Below are 22,977 nucleotides of genomic sequence, written 5' to 3' on the forward strand. Positions count from 1 at the left end.
ATCTTATTGTAAGTTTTGACATATTCACATCCATGAAACCCTCTTGCATTGTCAAGCTGGCAATCAAATTGCAGGACTGAGTAGCAGTTCCACAGTGGAATGTACTTTTAAAGTTCGCTCCCTGTCTCCTTGCCACTCCTTTGAAAAGGTCTCAATTCAAAACAAGCGTAATAGTAGAGTAGTAACACTGAGATCCTTTCCAATCACATATACGGAAAAGAGGGCTGAGCTCGGATAAACATAGGTTTTTAAATAGTGTTTGTAGACTTCAGTCTAAAGGTCAAAGGCCACTGAGTGTGCGACTGAATTCAAGTTTCTGTTCTTGCGTCTCCCTCTTCAGATTCCCAGAGCTGCTTGTCTTTGAAACATAAGATTTGCCTATTCCTGCCCTGCCAGTGCTATTAGTAGTATTATTATCTGCTTCCCCTCAGCCAACCAGGGCGGCGGAAACCTGGTGACGACATGTGCTAGGGAACAGCACGGAGGCAGTGAAGCATCCAGGCTACTAATGTTAGGACTGGAGGTCAGAAGCTGTCCTCCTATAGGGAGATCGGACAGCCTTCTCATGGACTGAGCCGGGAGCGTGCCTTTCATTTTATTCTCCCCCTCCCCTGCAAAAAGGGCACTGCTGTCGATGACAATACCAGACCTTACGGGGCTGACAGTCTGGGTGCAGCATGACAGGACAGACGGCAGGTAATGTGGCAACCCCCCCCCCCTTTCTGTGCCATTTCTGTGGCCGTTACACTGGGAACGGCGGTGGCCTGTGATGCTTCTGTGCCAGCTGCCTGCAACCTACCTGAACCTCACGGCCATGTGTTCGCCGGCTGGGCACCAAAGGCCTCCTTCCTTCCCACCACAAAAGAAGGGAAGGAACGGCCCCAGACAATGCACTGTGCATGCATGTGTGTAAACCTGGCTGTGGCGAAGGGTTCTCGTGTTTTCTTTGAGGCATCCTGTGTTTCTCCTCCCTCCCCCCCATCCCTGATTTGTATGAGATTTTAAACAGCCGCACCGGGGCTGCAGAAATCTAGAGGCTGGTGTCTTATCGCAGTTTAACTCCTGAGGGAAGGAAAGGGGGTGGGGAGAAGCAAAGGCATAAGACTCTCTGGCCACCGACTGAGGTGTCAACACTGATATCGGTGGCAGGAGGTGCCTCAATGGACTTAGCGTCAAAAGGCTAACAATACTGGCTCTACTTGTTATTCTGATGCACAAGACAGACTCGGCCTTACTGCAGTATCTGTCATTATTATTTGTCATATTATCTATCTATCAATCATCTTCCTGGCCAAAGGCGTGCAAATCCGTTCGTATTCCATCCTGTATCGAAAGGACTTTTGAGGTTCCCATCCTTGCAACTGAGAGGGTGTTTCTTGTTTTTCTCACATGCGGTGCTTAGTTTGTGATCCCCAAATGCAGGTTGTTCCTTCCACCGGGCCATCCCTTTGTCCCAGAGTTGTGCGTGGCAACGCTATCCAGCTGCCACCGCCGACTCTCCTACTCGTCTGGCCGTCTCCCTGTTGATCTCCCTTGCACAATTAGCTCCTTCTATTTCATGTCTGGCTTTAGGATCCATTGATATTCTGGCACCAGGATGGAAGCCAATGGGAAAGAGGGTCTTTGTAAAGGAGCAATAAGGGGTTTAAAAAAGAAGAAGCAGAGGGGTGGAAATGGAATTGCTTCTGATATAGTCCAGCATGTGTACCTCCGTTGGCCTCAGCTGCTGAATGTTGATCTGGCACTCCATTTATCATGGCCCCTACCCCACCAAAAAAGGGTTCCTGGTCAAGGGGCTTATCTTCAGTGTCTCTAAGCGGGATGGAACTCTCTGAGCATTGACACATCCCCTGCATTCGTGGGTTTCAACATCTTTCATCTATTTCTAAAGAAGGTGTTCTTTTTTGTTGTTTCATTAAGATGTGTCTACTACTCACTTATCTTTTTTAATGCTAAGGGAAGCATGTTAGGGCGTTGTATATTTTATCTTGTGTCTCTTATTGATATGGCAAATGTTTGGGACTTGCCGAAATGATGCACCCTCTGTGGCGCATTAAGGGTGGAGTGGAGGCTTTTGATCAGCAGGTCAAAGACCAAATGTGGGTCTGATAGGAACCATTTTTGGGGTGGGTGGGCTGGCTCCAGCATGACTGGCTGTTACTGTGGTGATGGGGGCAGGGAGAAAGTAAGGGGAGTGGATGAAGCAGCTGTCTGCTTTAGGGGAAGATAATAGAAAATGCTGGGCCCTAGTGGGGAATGAAATCAAGTGGTCCCCTGTGCCACCTCCCTGATTCATAAATTAACATTCTGCAGTTTATTTCTGGATTTTCCAGAGGCACAGCTGCTGGGAGAGAGGAGGGGAGAAGACAGGAGAAGGAACATGGGTGGCAGATTGATGCTAAGGAGGAAGCTGGGTTTGCTGTGGAAGTGAGAAAGATGAGAAGAAGGGAGGACTTGAGAGATGTCTGAGTGGGAAAGGGGAAGCATGAGAGAGGAGGAGGAGGAGGAGGTAGCAAGAAGAAGGGGCCGTGGGTTATGTGCAGGGAAAAAAGATGAGGTGAAACAGAGTGCAGAGTATAGTTGAGTGGAATGGTGGGCATCAGAGGGACATGGCAGTGTTGTAAGTAGCTCCTGGTAGATACTGTCAGAAAGACAAAGGAAAGAAGATTGGATTTGGGAGAAGGTAGAACCATGTTACAGAGAGTTTCAAAAGGGCTCCACAGAGGTGGGTAAACCAAGAACCTCAGGGCATCTTCTGTGTGCCCCCCTGCAGGTGTGTCTCTCTTACGTAGGTGTGAAATGTAAGGCAGGTATGATAGTCTGCTGACTTGGCAGGATGTCTTGTTCTAAATCTAACTTGGTTGCAAGGGAGGCTGTCTGTTCTAAGGCTGGGAGGGGCGGACGCAACAACTCTGCAGGGTCAGGTGGTTAGACTCTTGTGTGGCTGTGGTGATGGTGCCTCCCAGGCCTCAGGGAGTCAAACCCTTTGGTACCATCCCTAAAGAGTGAATATTTGGATTGCTCAATGCCCTTGAATAGGGGTGGGGGGTTGGTTGCTGTATGCCCCAGATGGAGGGTGGATAGTTCCTCTAAGTTTGACTGGATGGTTTGCTTCACGTGGATGTAGCAAAAATGGTGGAGTGTCACCGGGCAGAGGAGATTGGCTGTTTCAGTTGAATGACAAGTTCCTTCAGATTTCTTTCAGTGGACTTCTTGGCTGAAGCCACAGGCTTCAGTTCCCATCTTTCGCTTGGTAGCAAACCATCTCTAATCTCTACTGCCCCATTTCTGGATTGAGCACTAACTGTAGAATCAAACTGTATCTGAGAGAATGCATGGACAGAGTATAAAATAACCTTCTGCAACCCGGCATGCTCCAGATGTGTTGGTCCACAACTCCAGTCATCCCAGTCAGCATGGCCCAACCCAGTGCCCTCCAGAAGCGTTAAGACTGCAATTCCGAGCTTCTTTTATGTAGCAGTGACATTTTATATATTTTAGAGGCTTGGGACTGGGGTACAAAGCGGTCTACCTGCTCCGTTCTAAATCTGCCAAGCCATTAAGATTAGCCTCAGAGGCCCTTCTCTGTGTCCCCACATCAGCTGAAGCAAGGTGGGTGATGACCAGAGGCAGGGGCTTTTCTGTCCTGTCCCTGTTTTTGAAACTTCCCCACTAAAAGGTTTACCTGGTGCTGTCTTTATTAGCTTTCAGTGCCAGGTGAAAACTTTGTTTTATTTGCCCACTCCTTTAAGGGAGTTGTTGTTGTTCCTTTTATGCTGGATTTTTACTGCCTGCAGAGCTTTGCTTGTCTTGGGTGGTTATATTGCATTGCATTTTATGTTTTATCTGTAAGCTGCTCTGGGAGTCATGGCTGAATAGTGGCTAGCAAAGGCTTGAAATAAATAAATAAATAAATAAAACATTAGAAAGTTTATTTTAAATTATGTATAAGATTCCTGTCCGTCCGTCCATCCATCCATCTGCAAATTTGATTTAATTTAGTTTGGACTTAATTGGAACCCTGAGTGTCTTTCCCACTGCAAGCGTAAAACTAGCATGGCATAGGCATAGCTAGAAAAGTAGTGACTCTCACCGTCAGTGGCTGCTGTGGTGAATGGGTTATTTTGTCCTGCTGTTGTATACATTTGGACTCTGCATGGACATGTCACTGACCTACTGCTACCCCTTGGACACATCTGAAGAAGCAGGTTCTAGCCCTCGGAATCATCTTGACACAATAACTCTATTAGTCTTTAAGCTGTCAGTAGTCTCTTTGTTGTTCTGGCTGCAGCATATTAACATGACTGCCCCTTTGGAATACCTCAAAGTTATTTTTATTGTTATCTGCCTGGAGTATGTTTTGAAAAAAAAAAAAGGCTCGCCGGGTTGGATGGAGTTTTGGCTCAGTTGCTATAGATGCCACAACTGCTGGTTTAGTTTGCCAGGTGCTTACTGTCAGCCGCTGCAGGTTTGACAGGGGTGGAAGCAGGACAGGGGATTATGGGATGGATTGTGCCTTTTTAGGAAGAAGCAGGGTTGGGGAAGGCATGGGGAAAACCTGAGCTGACACCACACTACCTTGTGTAGATGCTGACACTGCAATTTCACATTGCAGTTGCACACTGGCGAGCCAGTGTGGTGTTGTGATTAGAGCGCTGGACTGGGACGATTGATTGGTTGCTTACATTTCTTTACCACCCAATAGCTGAAGCTGTCTGGGCAGTTCACAACAATTAAAGTCACTGGGTCACTTTGAGCCAGTCACTGACTCTCAGCCAAACCTACCTCACAGGGTTGCTGTGAAGATAACATGGGGAGGAGAAGGATTATGTAAGCCACCTTGGGTTCCTTGCAGGAGGAAAAAAGGTAGGATATTAATGGAATAACAACAAATAAACGTTGCTGTGTGGATTGAACAGATCTGTGGCACATCAAGATGCACTCTGGATGGATGTCTCTGTCAATGTTGGTTTCTCATTTTTCCAAGTGTAAGTTTGATACATTCCATTTCCATGTCAGTTTGAGGATTTTATGCGCACTTCCCTGAATACATGGATTTTCATCTGCAATTTTTGCAAGTAAATTTCCCCAATGTAATGCATATTTGAATGTTATTTTCATGAATATGTTGTGTACATTTTTTGATTGGAGAATTCAATCACAGAATTCGAACACATGCAAATTTTGAAGGACAACTGAATTTCGGTTTGCATATAGGTTCGAAAGTGTGAAATTAAATAAGTTCACATTAAAATTGAAACCGAACATATTTCTCACCCATCCTTATAGATCACATGAGGGGAGAGGGTGCAACAGCATGGACTCAGCATGCAGCCAATGTATAGATCTGAGCTAATGCAGACACAGCATTAGGGAGGTGCCATTTGCAACATCAAACAGTACGTGCTCAAGCATAGCTCTAACTCCCCATCAAGATTGCCATGGTATCCCAGAAACCCTCTCTTCACCCCTTCGTTCTTTCTCTTGCCAAAAATGAACATTATGGAGGAGGCAGGAATGTCTTCCCTTTATATCTTTCTTGAAAGGCTATAACAAGAGACATATGTATTTGTCAGATTTTTTTTTAAAAAAACATTTTATTACATATTATAAAAACACAAATACATCTTGGTAAATTTTGTAAGTCCAGTAACATTTAGCAAGATTGTCGCATTTTCCAATATATACGATTAGTAACAAAACTAGTGCTTCTACATAATGATTTAAAAATTACTATAAATATTAATTAATTACTTCAGTATATAAATTTCATCCTATTGTAACCATACCTCTAATCTTTAAATCTCACCATTCTTTGTTTTATACTTATTGATATCCCAATGGTATTTGACTCATAAACTCCAAAAAAGCTTTCCAATTACTGAAAAAGTTACTTGTGTCTTCTTCCTGTTTCTTATTTGTACATATGTTGTTAATTTTACCATTGTTGCAATTTCCCATACATTCAGTAACCAGCTTTTAACAATGGGCACTTCATTATTTCTCCATTTGGTGGCTATTAATATTTTGGCTGCCATAAATGAATTCCAAGCTGATGTTTGCTTATCATGAGCTCTTTCCCATTCCTACTAATATAACAATTGGATCTAATGGTATATCATAACTTAACATAACTTTAATTGTAGCTATGATTTGTTCCCAACCATATACCACCTTAGGACAGCTTCACCATATATGGTAAACATTTGCATTTCCTACTTCACAGCACCAACATTGATCTGTTCCTTGCCTGTAGATTTTAAATAGCCAGTCTGTTCTGGTTTTGGGGACCAGTTCAGGAGGCTACCTTTACAAAGATAAAGGACATGAAGTCCAGTGCCTCAGTCTTAATGGTTAGTGCTGATGCAAGCAGCTTTGAACTAGTTACTGCTATGGCATCTATGATTATAAACCACCCCAAGGTCATCTTTTAGTTGGGTGGCATATAAATAAATTAATTATTGCCAGTCACTATTTGCTCTGGAACTCTTACCAAATCAGAAAAATGCCATGCACAAATAGCAGAAGAGTGCCTTGCTAGTGTTTGGGCATGCACAATATTTTACAGGTGCCTGTCTAGTCTATTTCCACCCAGACTGTAAATCCTTAGTGACGTTGATAGAATTTATTTAAGTATTTATTGCATTTCTATACCACCCCATAGCCGAAGCTCTCTGGGCTGTTTACAGAAGTTAAAACATTAAATACAATATTCAGAGTTTAAAAGCCATTTACATAAAAGCACAAAGACAATATACTCAAACAACATATAACTGAAAACAACTTTGAACTATCAGTCATAACTAAAGACACATCCAGGAGTGATTAAACTCATCATGTGCTGCCAAATGCCTGGGAAAGGGGATAGGTCTTAACCTGGCACCTAAAAGATAATGACGTTGGCGCCAGGTGGACCTCATCAGGGAGCTTGTTCCACAGATGGGGGGCAGCCACTGAAAAGGCCCTCTCCCTTGTTGCTGCTTTCTGAGCTTCTCTTGGAGGAGGCACTTGGAGGAGGGCCATAGATGCTGAATGTAGTGTACAGGTAGGTTCGTTTCGGGAGAGGTGTGCCATCAGGTATTGCAGTCCCAAGCCATATAGGGCTTTAAAGGTTAAAACCAGCACCTTGAATTGAGCTTGGAAACCAGTGCAAGCGGGCCAGAGTCAGTCTTATATGTTCAGACCTTCTGGTCCCTGTTAGCAATCTGGCTGCTGCATTTTGCATGAGCTGCAGCTTCCAAACTATCTTCAAAGGCAGCCCCATGTAGAGTGCATTGCAGTAACCTAAATTGGAGATTACCAGAGCATAGACAACCGAAGCCAGGTTATCCCTGTCCAGATAGGGGCATAGCTGGGCCACCAACCGAAGCTGGTAGAAAGCACTCTGTGCCAAGGAGGACACCTGAGCCTCAAGTGACAAAGATGGTTCCAGAAGGACCCCCAAGCTATGGACTTGCTCTTTCAGGGGAAGTGCAACCCCATCCAGAAAAGGTTGAACACCCTCCATTTGGTCAGCAGAACCACCCCCAACAGCATCTCATCTTGTCTGGGTTGAGCTTCAGTTTATTAGCCCTCATCCAGTCCATTGTCTCAGCCAGGCACCGATTCAGCACATCCACAGCTTCACCTGAAGAGGATGAAAAGGAGAAATAGAGCTGCATGTCATCAGCATACTGATGACCACACACTCCAAAACTCTGGATGACCACACTCAACGGTTTCATGTGGATGTTGAACAGTATGGGGGACAAAACTGACCCCTGTGGAACCCCATACTGGAGAATCCATGGGGCTGAGCAGTGTTCCCCAAGCACCACCTTCTGGCGGTGACCCTCCAAGTAGGAGCAAAACTACTGCAATGCAGTGCCTCCCACTCTGAGCTCAGAGAGCCATCCCAGAAGGATACTATGGTCGATGGTATCGAAAGCCGCTGAGAGATCAAGAAGAATCAACAGGGTCACACTCCCCCTGTCTTTCTCCCAACATAGGTCATCGTACAGGGCGATCAAGGCTGTTTCTGTCCAAAACCGGGCTTGAACCCTGATTGAAATGGATCCAGATAATCGGTCTCATCCAAGAGTGCCTGGAGATAGTTGGCAACCACTCGCTCAAGGACCTTGCCCAGGAATGGAACATTTGCAACTGGCCTATAATTATTAAGGTTTTCCGGGTCTAGGGAGGATTTCTTCAGGAGTGGCCTCACCACTGCCTCTTTCAGGCAGTCCAGAACCACTCCCTTTCACAAGGGGGCATTAATCACCTCCCTAGCCCAGCCAGCTGTTCCCTCCCTGCTAAGTTTTTATTAGCCAAGAAGGCCAAGGATCCAATATAGAAGTGGTTGCATGAACCTGTCCAAGCACCTTGTCCACGTCCTCGAGCTGTACCAACTGAAACTCATCCAAGAAAACTGGACAAGACTGTGCTCTAGATACCTCACCAGATTCACCTGCAGTAATGCTGGAGTCCAAGTCCCGGCGGATGCAATAGATATTATTCTGGAAGTGCCTAGCCAGTGCATTACAGCAGGCCTCCGATAGTTCTATAGTGGCTTTAGGGCCAGAATGTAAAAGGCCCCAGACAACCCTGAAAAGCCCCACTAGGCAGCATATGGACGACTGAATCGAGGCAGGGAAATATTTTTTCCTTGCCACTCTCACTGCCTTTGAATATACCTGTCCATAGGCAAGCACCAGAGTTTGACTGCATCCATTAGGCATTTTTCTCCACCTGCACTCAAGCCATCTCCTATTTTGTTTCATCACTCTCAGCTCCAGGGTATGCCACGGAGCTGTATGAGCTCTACTCTGGAGAGGGCGCTCAGGAGCGATCGTGTCAACTGCCCAGGTCATTTCTGCATTCCACAGATCAACTGGACTCCCCCCCCCCCCGCAAGCCCTCTGGAAACCATCCATTAGGCTCTGGGGCAGACCATCTTAATAGGTCCCCCACTCTTGCAGAAGGGAAAAACTGCTGTAAGTCTAAACCTCAGCACACAATGATTTGACCGTGACAAAGGGACTGATACAAAGTCCCCCAACTTCAGATCACCATCTCCATGTCCAGTTGAGAAAAACAGGTCTAGAGCATGCCCCGCTACATGTTGGTCCAATGACATGTTGGGACAGTCCCATGGCTGTCATGGAGACCATGAAATCCTGAGCCACCCCAGGCAAGGTGCCCTCGGTGTGAATGTTGACATCCCCCAGAACCAACAGTCTGGGGAATCTCAGCAGCACACCCAAGACCACCTCTGTCAGCTCACCTAGGGAGTCTGTTGAACAGCAGGGTGAGCGGTACACCAACAGAATCCCTAATCTGTCCCACTGACCGAACACAAGGTGCAAATGCTCCAGACCAGTAGTCACATGGACAGGGAGCCTGCAGAGGGAGATGGAATTCCTATAGACCACAGCAACACCCCCTCCCTGGCCTTCAAGCCTTCCCTGATGGCTTGCACCCTGGTAGGCATAGCTGGGAGAGACTGACTCCTCCCTGCTCACCCACCCGGCTCTCGGTTATATATGCCAGATCAGCTGCCTCATCCACTATTAAGTCATGGATAAGGGGGGCCTTATTCTGAACTGATCTGGCATTTAAAAGCAGCATCCGGAGACCCGAGGGCAGGCTGGTAGGGCAACCACCAAACCTGCGGGTGCAGGGAGGACTGGAACACAGCATGGCCATTAACTGTCTGGGCCATGTTCCCCTGACCTGCCAAGTCCTCCTAAAAATGCCACATCTCACTCTACCCATCACTACACTGATTGCCCCCCCCCTCAGGTCCCCCCAATTGACCCAACATCCTCCCTCCCAGGCACATATTCAGGCCACCAGAAAGTCAGGCAGAGGAACAGGGTCCAGGTCCTGAAGCACTCACAGCTAGGTGGTCTCTGGCACCTCCAGCAGCAGGCAGCCTTTACAGCTGGAGTCAGGCTGGGGCCTTGCCCTCCCAGGCCAGGTGGAAAGAGCCAGGCAGAGAAACAGGGCCCAGGTCCTGCAGGGCTCACAGCTGGATGGATAGAAGGAAAAGATTTGAACCAAATACCATTATGATGCCAGTGGATTATAATAAGAATAATGAGATTCAACCTCGTAGCCAAGCATGTTCCAGGAAAACAGTAGGTCATAGCAGACACCCTGTCATGAAGCCTCATAATGCAAGTGTCCCGTTACAACCTAGAGGATCATGTTAAAGCTTATTTTTATGGTGTGCATGGTCTCTTCCAGTATCTGAAAATAGGCTGTATCAGGTCCAAACAGGTACTCATGGTGATCCAGAACTTTAAGAAGTCTTACACTTCATCAGTCTGACTTAAATACCTCAGCAATGCTTTAGAGATGACTAGAAAGTATTTTGCTGACCGTGGACAACTGAGTGGATGGGAATGCCTAATAACAAAAGGGAACCATATTGTACCACAGTCCACGAGGAAATAAATCCTAGAGCTTATTCACCAAGGATATCTAGCTATAACCAAATGCTGCAAGTGAGCAAATCAGACCATGTGGTGATCTAGTATTGGAACCAATGTAAACAACAAACCCTTATCTTGTGATTACTGCAGAAGAAATAGATCAACCCAGTGGAAAGAACCTCTAATGACAACATCCTAACCTAATAGTCTTTAGAAAAAGCTAGCAGCTGACCTGTGTGAATTGAGAGATCAACATTGTTTGGTTTTTGTGGACATATATTCTAGGCCTATCAAGATGCCCTCCTTGCCTGATGTTACCTTCCAGAGCATTGCTGTGCAATTCAAGAATACCTTTGTTCATTTGGCACTTCAGATCACCCTGTGACCAACAATGGACCCCAATTTACTGCACCGGAATTCCAGTAATTCTGGACATCTTACAAGTTTTGCCATATTAGCATTAACCCTTGCTGTCCTGAAGCAAACAGTGAGATAAAGAGAGCAGTGCAGACTACAGAGAAAATCATGAGACAGTCTGAAACACACCTTGCTCTTATAAGCTACAGGGCAACAACACTTGTACTAAATATAGAAGGAGAATGAGGAGCAATACAAGCGGGCAAAAATGGCGGTGAGAAGGCAGGCTCACTGAGGGAAGGAGCCTATTGAGGGTGTTTTGTCCAAGCATCCTCAGAAACCTGGAATCGGCAGTGCTGCTGGGGATCACGCAGTCTTCTCCTTAACTGCTTGACTGCCTACAGCCTATGGACACCTGGCTCTCAGCAAAAGAAGCCTGGGAACTCAGTGTGATGGCTATGAATCTCAGACAAATGGTTCTTTGGAGTGGACATTATAAACTGGGTTCACACTAGGGATGTACAGATTTTGTAATATCCGTTCTGTTTGTGTTGCATGGATTGTCAGGTGCTTGTTGTTCTGTCATCCACTCATTGGCGGTTTTTTTCCAGTTTCCCAAATGTGCATGAATTCACACTTGCACCAATGCACAAACCCCCTCAAATGTGTAAATCCCCCGCAAGATGCATTTTTGTGCTTTAGCCTAGGGGGGAAATGTGCATTTTTGGCTGGTGTTTTTAAATTTTTTTTTTACATTTTTTAATGATTACGTTTGCATAATATTCTGGAAAGTAAAAACAAAAACTGGTCTGCAAGTCCACGGAATCCATGCGATTCAGGAAAAGCCAGTCCACTGCAGAATCCTTGTGTCAGATTCATAGAACTCTGAAGTCATTTGATTCCATTGTAGATTTCTCTGACATCCCTAGTTTAAACTGTACAGTATGTAGGAAGCTGCCACATACCAGGTTAGACAATTTGGCTGTCTAGTCCAGTATCATTTACTCTCATTGGCAGTGGCTAGGGATGGTATGGGCTCCCGAGGCTTGCTCACCGAGCCCCTGCCCCTGCTCACCCCCTGCCCATGCTTGGCAAACAGCCTGCACTCACCCGGGGCAGCCTCGATGAGCTCCGCAGTCACCATTTTTTGAGAAACAATGCAAAAATGTGCATTTTTGCGAATGCAGATATTTGTGTATGGTGAAAATGCACATTTTTGCAAAAATGCACATTTTTGCTTGTAGGCAAATATGCGCATTTGTGAAAATCGAGTGTTTTTGCGATTGCCATTTTATTTCTCAAAAAATGGCTACCGCGGAGTTTGATGAGGCTGCTGGGGTGAGTGCGGGCTGCTTGCTGAGCATGGGAGGGACTTGTGTGCAGTCTGGAGATTGGTGAGTGGGGGCAGGAGCTCGGCGGGTGCCTGGAGAACTTGGACAGGGGTGGGTTCACACATCCCTAGCAATGGCTTTCTGGTGTCTCAGCCAGAGGTTTTCCCATAGCCTGCTACCTCATTTTTAACTGGAGATGTTCAGGATTGAAGATGGGTCCTTTTGCATGCAAAGCATGAGCTCTACCACTGAGCTAAGTATGGCCCGTCCTCTGTAGATGTATGGCCCCTGCACTGTCTTCTGCTTCTCGCGTGGTCCTTGGGAGTTTGGCATGTGTCGGGTCTCAAAGCACCCTTTGTGTGACCATCAAACCACAGGGAGACATGCACAGACTGGACTTCCTGTACTGCTGCTTTTCATAGTCACAAGATCTTTGTTGTGTCTGGGTGCTGACATTGATGCCACCCGCAGTCGAGTTCCTGTGTTGCTTTTTCTCCCTCCCCCCACTTTGGTTTCTGGTCCCTGTTGTGCTCTGTGGCGATCTTCCTGATTTGCCATCTGGTTTCTTGCCACAACAAAAGACACCCTGATGTGTCTGCTTCCTGGTCAGATGTACAGGAATTTCATAGAAATGAAACACAAATGTTCTATTTTGAATGCAGTTCTCCAGACAATAATATTAGATTTGCATGTCTGCAACTCACCCTATGGAACTCACAAGGTTCTGGGATTTTGACACAGCTTTGATGCTCATAGCTATACTGAGAAGGTGGGAAAAATGTGATCAGATCAACTTTAAAAAGGGGTCAAGTGCATTTAGCACTTGTTTGAACACAGTCTATGGACATACAAATATACAGATGTCATTTTGGAACACACGATTGGGTGCCTTGCCTGTTTCAGGGTTCCCGATCATATAGAGACAGCCTACATACATGCAGCATGCAGATATGCTGGCTCTACTCACACCTTTAAATGGACATGTTGAGGTCGGGAATGAATAGAGCAAGTGTGATCCTGCTTTCCCCTTCCATGCTTAGTGAAAATGTGAAAAGGGCTCATATACACCAGCCTTCCGCAAACTGGCACCCTCCAGATGTTTTGGACTACAACTCCCACCACCCCCAAGCAAGCATGGTCAGTGGTCATGGATGATGGGAGTGTAATCCAAAACATCAATGGGATGATGTTCAGGAATGGAATCCTGCAGGTCTCACTTGTATTACCATGGTCGCTCCTGCCTGAGCTTGCCCTCTACTTCCTTCCTCATTCCTTTTCTGTGCCATTTCTCCTTTTCCTTATCCAACTTCTCCTTCCCCCTAACCTGTGAGTGAGTGATGTGTGAGCATAGAAACTGGATGTGTGGAGTTGGAGATGGGAGAGCAACAATAGTGGAAAGGAATTGGAAGGAGTGGAGTAAGGATCAGCTCTGTTTGTTAAAGGCAAATTGAAAGACTACCTGTGATTTGGGTTGATTAATAATGCTGGAATCCATATCAATTTTGACTAAAACATCAGCAATAGCTTGGCTAGTCTAGGGATGAGAGGATCTCTCTTGTTGCATTTCTCCCATTTCTCTGGTTCATTCTCCCCTGCATTCCACTCCTTCCGAATTCTGGTTTAAGTGTAGGAGAGTTTCTACAATTAATTCCAGAACTGGAGTTTGCTGCAGTTTCCCATTTCTACTGTTCATGCGCCTCTTTTCCCTCTCCCCATGCTAATTATGTGCACATATACATTGATAAAACAGTGCAAAAAGAAGAAAAGAAGCAATTTTAATGTGAGCATATATTTTGTGTAGTGTTTTACTGTGGCGCATATGCGCTCCTTCACACATGTGGCAAAACACATGAGAGAATCTTTGTACACCCATATGTACAATCACATCAAACTTGCTCTTTTTTGATTGTGTTTTAGCAGCACACATATGTGCATTGGTGATGTGGGGGAGGGGAATGACACAACTGAGTTGAAAGCTGTGGCAAACTGCACATCTGCAGTGTTTTGTACATAATTCAGATTTTTTTTAAAAAATGAACACTGGTACATTCCTAACACATCCATTAAATTCTGGAAACAAGACCAGGTAATTCAGTATGCCTCAAATCCAAGGAGGCATTCAGATGAGGAGAAGTGCAGAAGGATTATTGATGGCCACCTATTGGGTTTTATCCAGGGTTTTGGGTCCATAAGATGTGCATCAAGCTTCTAATTCAGGGGTGGGGAATGTGTGGCTCTCCAGATGTTGTTGGGCCCTAGCCAGCATAGCCAATGATGACTATGAGGGTTGATGGGATTTGCAGTCCAACAACATCTGGAGGGCCACGCATTCCGCATCTCTGCCCTAATTTGTACAAGAGAATGATCAGAGCTGAATGATTTTTCCATTATATGCTAGAAGACAAAACAATGGATAGAAGACAGATCAGTCAGCCACACAGGTACCTTTATCGCCCCTCACCCAGCAAGGATGTGGGCAGGGGTGGAGAATTTAGATTAAAAAAATGGCATAGGGAGGAAGCATTGAATACTCCTTCTTCCCACACTGCTGCTCTGATTCGATTAGGGGTTTCCCATGACTGCTTCTCAGTGAAAATAAATACATCCAGAGCACCAGTCAGTGATCTCCTATGTAACAGGTAGCTTGAGACTTCCTTACACAATGAAAAGAGCATTGATGCGTGCTCTTTACTTCCCTGAGCAGTGAAAAGTCCCAGGGCCAGTGCTGCCTGGGTTTGGTTTCCTTTGGAGGAGAGATCCCTGGACACTCAAGGCATTTACGGGTTTATTTACAAATCTACAAGTTGATCATAGCTGGGTAGAGACAGCATAGTGCTCCTACCAAGCAGCAAATCCACTGCCCCCACATCAGATCCCCAGAGATACAGCCTGAAAACGTGTTTTCCTGAGCTCAAATCTCTCCCTCCCTCCCTCTGTGTGTCTCCCTGACTCTGACTCATCGAACTGCAGTTTTCTCTGTTTCTTTATATACACACAGACATAGATTACATCATCTTTAATGGGGGGGAAGAGAGGTATACCCCCTTCCTTTTTAGACCTGCCAAGGACCTGCCAAGGAAGATCCAGTGATTTCTTGGCTACTCTGTCTCATTTACCTGTAATTTCTGTAAACCAGATGTGGCTGCCAGTTTGGCCACTGACTATTAAGGAGCATAGGCACCTAATAACCCTTTTTCTGTCCAAACCTGGGCTCTGTCATAGCAATCAGATAGTAATAGGGCAGTATGAAATAGTGTCAAGTGATCTTTCGCTGGGTTGGTGCAACTACTGAAAAGGCCCCGTTCTTAGATTGGTGGCCATTTATGCATCATCAGAGAAGAGGAAATGTGCCATCAAACAAGAGAACAAAAGAGGACACAGATTTGCATAAAATCCAAATATGCTAATGTATATGTATAGATGCACATTTAGAAATAACAGCTATAACTGAAATAGAAACAGAATGCCTTTCACCATAGTGGGGATGTCTGTAACCCAGGTGAGTTTTGTGTTTGCTCAGTCTGCTATCCAGATACTGCTAGCTGTTGATGGGCAACTTCAAATCCTCCCTACCTGCTTTCCTTCCTTATGCTTTTTTATATCCTTAAACTGAACTTGAACTTCAGATAGAGGACACCTTCAAAAGAGGACTGTCTTCTGTAAAGTAGGACATATGGCCACCTTACTTTTAGATCCCACCTCTGAAAAAGAAAGGACCTGGAGTAAGGTTTCCTCTGCTGACTTCAGAGGATCACGAACAATATATGGGGGAAAACATTCTTTCAAGTACATAAGATTGTTTTCTTGCTGCAACGCATGTGGCATTTCTTGCTGCAACAGTTTCTTGCACAATCATGTCACAAAGAAAAAGGAAGGGACACAGGACTAAAGTATGGAAATGGAGGGTCCACTTTATTAGGGCTTGGAGGTCCAGGTGTGCCTGGACCATGTATGAGGGGAAAAAGAGAAGGAAACATGAGGAAAAAACTGAGGCTAAATGCATAAATGATCATGCCTAAGGAAGTTAATGGAAACTTCTTTCCCTGTATCTATGTACCTATGTACTTGTGAGATCTGCTGGATCCGATTCGAAGCAGTGTTAGAACAGAACAAACATCTTTCTGAATGGTGAGTTGCTGGCCCAGGTCTTTCTCTAGAACAGAGGAAATGTGCTTGTGCAATGAAACTACCATGTAATTTGAGAAACAAAAGTGATGTATGCTCTCTTAAGAACTTTAAATCTTGCCCAGGCAAGGGAACATAGGAAGAGCCCTGCTGGATCAGACCAGGGTCCATCTAGTCCAGCATTCTGTTCACACATTGGCCAACCAGCTGCCCATGGGAAACCCACAAGCAGGGCACGAGTGCAATAGTGCCTTCCCGGTCATATTTTCCAGCAACTGGCATACAGCGGCATACTGCTTCATACTGGAGATAATTTATAGCTATCAGGATGAGTAACCATTGATAGCCTTTTCCTCCATTAATTTGCCTAATTCCCTTTTAAACCAACCCAAATTGGTGGCCATCACTACATCTTGTGGGAGCAGATTCCATAGTTTTAACTATGTGTTGTGATGGCCCCAGTTCCTAGTATTATGAGAAAGGGAGAAAAACGTCTCCCTATCCACTCTCTCCACACCATGCGTCATTTTGTCCTCCTCAATCTTGTCTCCACTTACTCACCTTTTTTTCCAAGCTAAACAATACCAGCTGTTGTCACCTTCCCTCATACGATATAGGCATAAAATTTGCATGTGCTGCTTTATATGTAGATACGTAAATTTAGAAATAATGTCTATAATTTAAATAGGAGCACAATACATCTCACCAGAGTGGGAAGACTCACTTTTTTCCTAAGCTAAGCAGTCCCAGACATTTTTCCTAAGCTAAGCAGTCCCAGGCATCGCAACCTTCCTCATGGAAGAGTTGCTCCAACCCCACCAAAGGAGCTAGTGGGAGGAACCCAATTCCAATGTCCCTGGGATCAATCTGGGATGTTGATCCCAGGGACAGTAGCAACCAGAGCAACCATTCTACAGAGGTAGAATGTATAGGCCTAAATAGGATAGCCGCATGTCCTCCTTTACAGAGGGCAGTCCTCTCTTGGAAGGGTTGAAGGAGGACAGTGTTCTCTTTGGAGGCATCCTGTATTTGAAGAGCTCTCCAGTCCAAGCCAAGTTTAAAGATAAAGAACCCTAAGAAGGGAGAGCAGCAGGGGTCTTGAAGTTGCCATCCAGAGTTAGCACCTGGACAGCAGACTGAGCATCAGGCACAGAAGTCTCCTGGTCACAATCTTCCCCACTATGGTGAGATGTATCGCAGTTACATTTAAATTATAGTAATTATTCCTTCATTTGCACTGATATATATATATATATATATATATATATATATGTATGTATGTATGTATATATATATATACACACACACACACATACATACATACATACACATACATACATACATATATATAAAATTAGCATGTGGAATTTTTATGCACACACATCATCCTCTGGCTATAAATACACATTAGGAGACTGTATGTGTAGAATGGGATTGTGGTATGAGTGTGGGGAGAGGGCTTGTGTTGCAGGTTTGTACTGCACCCCTCAAAATGATGCAAAATGGGCCCTGAAGGCATGCAGGGCGCATTGGAAAGTTGAGGAGCATTGATGCTCTTGCACCACTCATGTTCTGTTTCTGGTGGATTGTCATCAAGGGGTCATTTCTGAAGTGGTAGATCTGGAAGCTTCCATCAAAACCAATCCTCTCTCAGTGGGAGCAAAGAGAGTTCCGCATTAAAGTTACACATTAGGAAAAGGCAGAGAAGAGTGTTTCATACATATTACTTGAGCATCTGGAATACATTAGGGAAGAGGGGAAGATGAAGGGGCTGCATGTGTGTGTATTCAAGAGACATCAAGAGAGATAGTGTTATTAAAAAAAGGAAGAAGAATGGATGTGAGGTGAAGGGAAACTAAGAAAATAAAGTTGAAAACTACCAATCAAGACCAGGGTTTTGAAAAGGCAGGAGTGAAAGCAAATATGAAGTTATATATGTTTCCACAAATTCATCTTCATAACTGATTCAACCACATTTGAATGTTTACAACAATGGTCAAAGTCTGGGTTTATATTGTTTTTTGAACAGCTGCATCTAATAAATGTCAGAGGTTTGTGAATGTAATGAAATAGGATGAGTTCTTATATAGATTAGCAAACTGCCATTCATTTCGATGGGTGGGGGCACATATTTGGGGAGGGCGTGGATATTCTGAAGACTCCTTAAGGGTGCAGTAAGTTTCAGTGCACTCCACACACAGTCACACTGCATACCCTTGGAGGATCCCACACATGGTTGAATTTAGGTTTTGCCTTCATCGCAACAGTATCCGCAAAGTTGGCATGACTGCTTGACCAGGCAGGCTCTTGAATGGTTATCCTTCACAGGGAGGTTGTAGAGCAGAGGTGAGCAACTTAGGGAGTCTGGGGGACATTTTCAAGCCCTAGACCCCTATACAGCACCATTTTTTTTCTTAAAGGCACCCAGGGTCCAAATTCTCTTTTTTCCAAGCTAATTTTGATCCTTCTGGTGGCCTTTTTTTTTTTTTTAACCCTTTTACTAAAAGGGTTTTAAAAAGGGTCAAAATGGCCACTCCAGATGACATTAAAATAAATTGTTTACAATTTGGGGGGGCAGCAGGGGGAGGCAGCCATGGTTGCAGCGGGGGGCCCATGTTCCCACTCTGTGTCAAAGAAGGTGGCGGTGGGCACTTGTGCACTACCCCTATTTCCCAGGACCTTCTCAGTGGGGTACATGAGGATGCTGGGTGAGGCTGTATGGAGACATGAGCCCTTTTACGGTGTAGTAGTTGTATTGTTGGACTAAGACTGGGAAGACCTGCATTCAAATCCCCACTGGGTCCCCTTAGATAGTCACGGTCTCTCAGTTACGGACGTTGGAGGAATCCGTGGGGGGGGGGTGAGCTTGACGAGCTTTTATCGGCCTGGCCTCCCCAGAAGTTTTCTGCCAACTGGCCTGACTCGGTCTGCAGCGAATCGGGCGAGTCAGCAGATTTTCCGTATTTTTCAATTTGTGCAAATTACAGCTGCAATTTGCACACATCTCTATTAATACACATTCCCCTTTAAAGACCATTGAGCTCAGAGTCGAATATTTCCTAAGTGCAGCACTGTGTGGGTGGCATCACAACAGCAGGCTCTGCATCCTGAGCTATGTGGACTTGCTGAATCCCTGAACTGAGCCTCTCTTTACATGCCAATGTACATGCCAAGGGTTCTATCTGTGCAATAGACAGCCAGGCTCGCTGATTGGCTGGATAGAGCCAGGCTTGCTGACTGAGAGTATCATTGTCCATATGTACAACTATTCTCTCAGGGGGCTCTGTTCAGGTACCCAGTGAGCACATGTAGGTAGGGTGGCCCTGTGTCCTAAACCTGGCCTGGTAGCGAATAGGCAAGCAGTGATCTTCCAGTGCTGCTGTTCCTGCTTGAATGAGGCTCTTGTTCCTTTGGGCAATGGAGGGGCCAGAGCGTTCTTTCCCCTTCCTTCTGCAGTCCCAGACTAAGGGCATTTCTACACCTGCCTAAAATCCTGCATTTAAAATGGGGCTTTCTGCTTCTGTTTTAAATACAGGATCATGACGGACTCCCTTTACATGTGCTTCCTTCCCCCCCTCCCTTTCTCCCCTTCTTCTCTCCCTTATCTGAATCTTCCATATGTTTCATTGATTGAGCTCCTTTTCTTGTGGCTTTTCCTTTTTCATGGAGAGAACTCAAGTGGAACACAAGCGGGGTAATTTGATAGCTCATTATCTCCGGAGGTTAACGGTGTCATCTCAAGTGCCCGCAAACTTCCATGAGTAACCAATCCCAATAGCAGGATTAAAAGTCTGTGTGAAGAAGCCCTCGGTATTAGGCAGCATGATATGTAAATATCATGAGTTTGTCCCAGGAGCTTGGCTGTGACCAGCCAGAGCCAGTAATATTGTGTATGGGTGAAGAGAGGTGTTATGGAATGTGAACATGAGTTTTGTCCTAACTCTTATTTATCTATGCATGGAGCATGTAGTTTCAAAAAGTGCATGAACCAAAGTATGGTTCACAAATGCATTGATGCATTATTTAATTTTATATCTCTCCTTTCCTCCAAGGTGGCGTCCATGGTTCTTCCATCCTTTTATCCTCACACCAAACCAGTGAGATAGGTTAAGCTCATGCAGTGAACTTCATGGCTGAGTGGTGATTTGAATGGGGTCTGCCCAGTCCTAGTCTGACACCTTAAGCATTTCACCACCCTGGCTCTTCTTCACACACATCGCTTGATTTCTCTGCGTGATTACTGTACACTGCAGGAGTGGAAGCTGATGGTGTGAATGGACCTGATTGAAAAGGACTGTGTTTCAGGTGATGTGAGATGGAACCAAGGTTTCATCTGTGGTGTCCTCTCTTTCAAGACCCCATTCACATATGCAAATTATCCTTTGACACTGATGTCATCAGGCAATGGATATGCATTTGAACCGGGAATTAAAGATTCCAGCAAGTGCCCTAATAGCAAATCAGCCCAGAAACATGAGTCCCCAACTAGTGTTTAAGTTAAGGAGAAAGACCTCCTCTTCCCATATGAGCCTGCCCAGGTCTTAAGAACTTCGGGAGAGGCCCATCTTTTGATACCTCTGCCTTTGAAGATGCTTTTGGCGGCGATGCAAGGGAGCCTTTCTCAGTGGCCGCTCCCAGGCTGTGGAACTCCCTGCTGAGGGAGGCTAGGTTGTCTCCCTCTCTATTGTCCTTCCACCAGCAAGGTCCTTTTTATTCAAGCAAGCTTTTGGCATGTAAGCAGGTCAGTTGAGGTGGATGCTGTTTTTATTCTACTGTTGTGTTTTTAATTGTGTTTTAATGCATTTATTTTAGTATTGTTTTAATCAAGTTTTATTTATGACTTTAAGCTGCCCTGAGTGCCATTTTTCTTGGTAGAAAGGTGGGGTAGAAATCAAACCAAATCAAACCAAATCAGTCAATCGATAAAACTTCCTAAGTACTGGAAGATCCAATGAAATCGGTTGTCTAAGCATTAGGCCCATTCTCCTTCTCTCCTCCTCCCTGTGTCTTACCTGCTGTTCTTAGTGATCATTGGTACCCACGTCCTAGCCTCTCAGTGTCCTTGTGACAGCACTCCTGAGTATGTGGCCACTAGGAATGGCAATAGCAGATCAGGAAGAGGGTTGGTTTGGGGGAGAGGTGGTGGAAGGGCAGCCTGATCTATCGATGTATGAGAACTTCATTTTTGCTTGTAAAATGCATGAGTGTGCCCCATTTGAAGCCCCAAATGCGAGCACAAGCAAATGTCCACTGAAAATATTAGCAAACTGTTGAACACATGCTTGTCTTCATCTTGTTCCCAACTCCTAGCTTGATTTGCTCAGGTTTCCTAATTTGCGCAAATTTCCTCAGTCACTGAATCAGCCCCGCTTTAGTCTACAGAGGAAATGTATGTGAATTAGGAAATTTGCACAAATTTGGGGATATTTGCACAAATATCCAGTTTGATTGCTGCTCAATTTGCACAAGTTTCCCATTCGTGCAGAGCAATCAGCGACTGCAAATGCGAACTGGAATTGGGCATGAAAGGAGTGATGAGACAATCTTTGGAGAATCCTAGCGACCTCAAAAATTACTTGCTCACCCATCCCTAGTCTGATCGTGTAACTGAGTAATACCTGAACGGGGGTGTGGGAGATTCAATTGCGTCTATCTGTGGGAGGACCACTGGGTGTGCGGTGGCTGTGGGAAAAGCAATGTATGTTCATTCCCAGCCTCTTCAAACTGGCTGTGTCCATCTACTGGTTCGATCAATGTCTGAATACAGTCAGCAACTTATTAACAGAGATAGCACAGAAGTCACTAATAATAAAATCAAACACCTTGGGTAAATGCCCACATTTTAATCTTTTGAAATGGCATGGCATAAATCTATGAACATGATCAGCCAATGTTTGATTTTATTCTTAGTGATGTGTGTGTGTGACCTCTATATTAAGAAATGGCAGACTGAATTCAGACATTGATCTCCTCATTGTCTGATGTTACATGTTTGTAACTGGACAGGTTTCCATGTGTTTTTGTGCCCATTTACTGCCATGTATAAGAATCAGCTTTGGTCACTGATGGAAAAAACAGCATCTGCAAAGGGTGGCATTCCGAAAGTTTCCGGTCTCAAGAAGCCCATCACTTCCCTTCTCAAGAGGAAAAAGGGGAGTGCTTTTACAGGTGTAATTAACGAATTGGGAGGGGGGGGCACACGACAAATTAATTATGTGGTCCAGGAATGAGAAGAAAGATAATATACTGGTGTGCGAAGAGAAAGAACAGCCTTCCTCAACCTGGTGCCTTCAGATGTGCCAGATTACAACACCCACCATCCTCAGCCAGGATGCTCAATGGCTTGGTGGTAGAGGATGATGGAAGTTGTAGTGTCACACATCTGGCAGGCACCAGATTGGGGAAGGAAAGGAGATTGCAACTGACTTCAGTGAGTGTACAAGAAATACACAAGGGTGGTGGTGGTTCAGTTCTTGATGCATGCACATTTATTTATTTATTTGTAATTTAAAATTAGGGATGGATGAAAGCCCCTTACCTGGTCCCGCAGCTTGCTTTGCGGTGGGGGGGAGGTGCTCCGTTCCTCCCCCCGAAATTCTTGGCGGGGGGGGAGGCGCCCCATCCCTCCAGCCGAAATTCTGGCTGGGGGGGAGGCGCCCCATCCCTCCAGCTGAAATTCTGGCCGGGGGGGAGGCGCCCCGTCCCTCCGGCCGCGAATCCTCCATGCCGGCTGGGACGCAAATGGCGGC

General features: G+C 45.3%; 1 protein-coding gene across 1 annotated transcript in view; it reads left to right on the forward strand.

Annotated features, from left to right (window-relative positions):
- Positions 1–453: 453 nt before the first annotated feature.
- Positions 454–22,977, forward strand: part of PAK3 (p21 (RAC1) activated kinase 3) — a 129,350-nt gene continuing 106,826 nt past the window's right edge. The window contains exon 1 of the mRNA XM_084813352.1: positions 454–696. The gene's annotated coding sequence lies outside the window, so the exon portion shown is untranslated. The remainder of the gene's footprint in view (positions 697–22,977) is intronic.

Source organism: Heloderma suspectum, chromosome 9 (genome assembly GCF_057233095.1).
Source record: "Heloderma suspectum isolate Gila_16-S chromosome 9, 16-S_ref, whole genome shotgun sequence".
Classification (NCBI taxonomy): Eukaryota; Metazoa; Chordata; class Lepidosauria; order Squamata; family Helodermatidae; genus Heloderma; species Heloderma suspectum.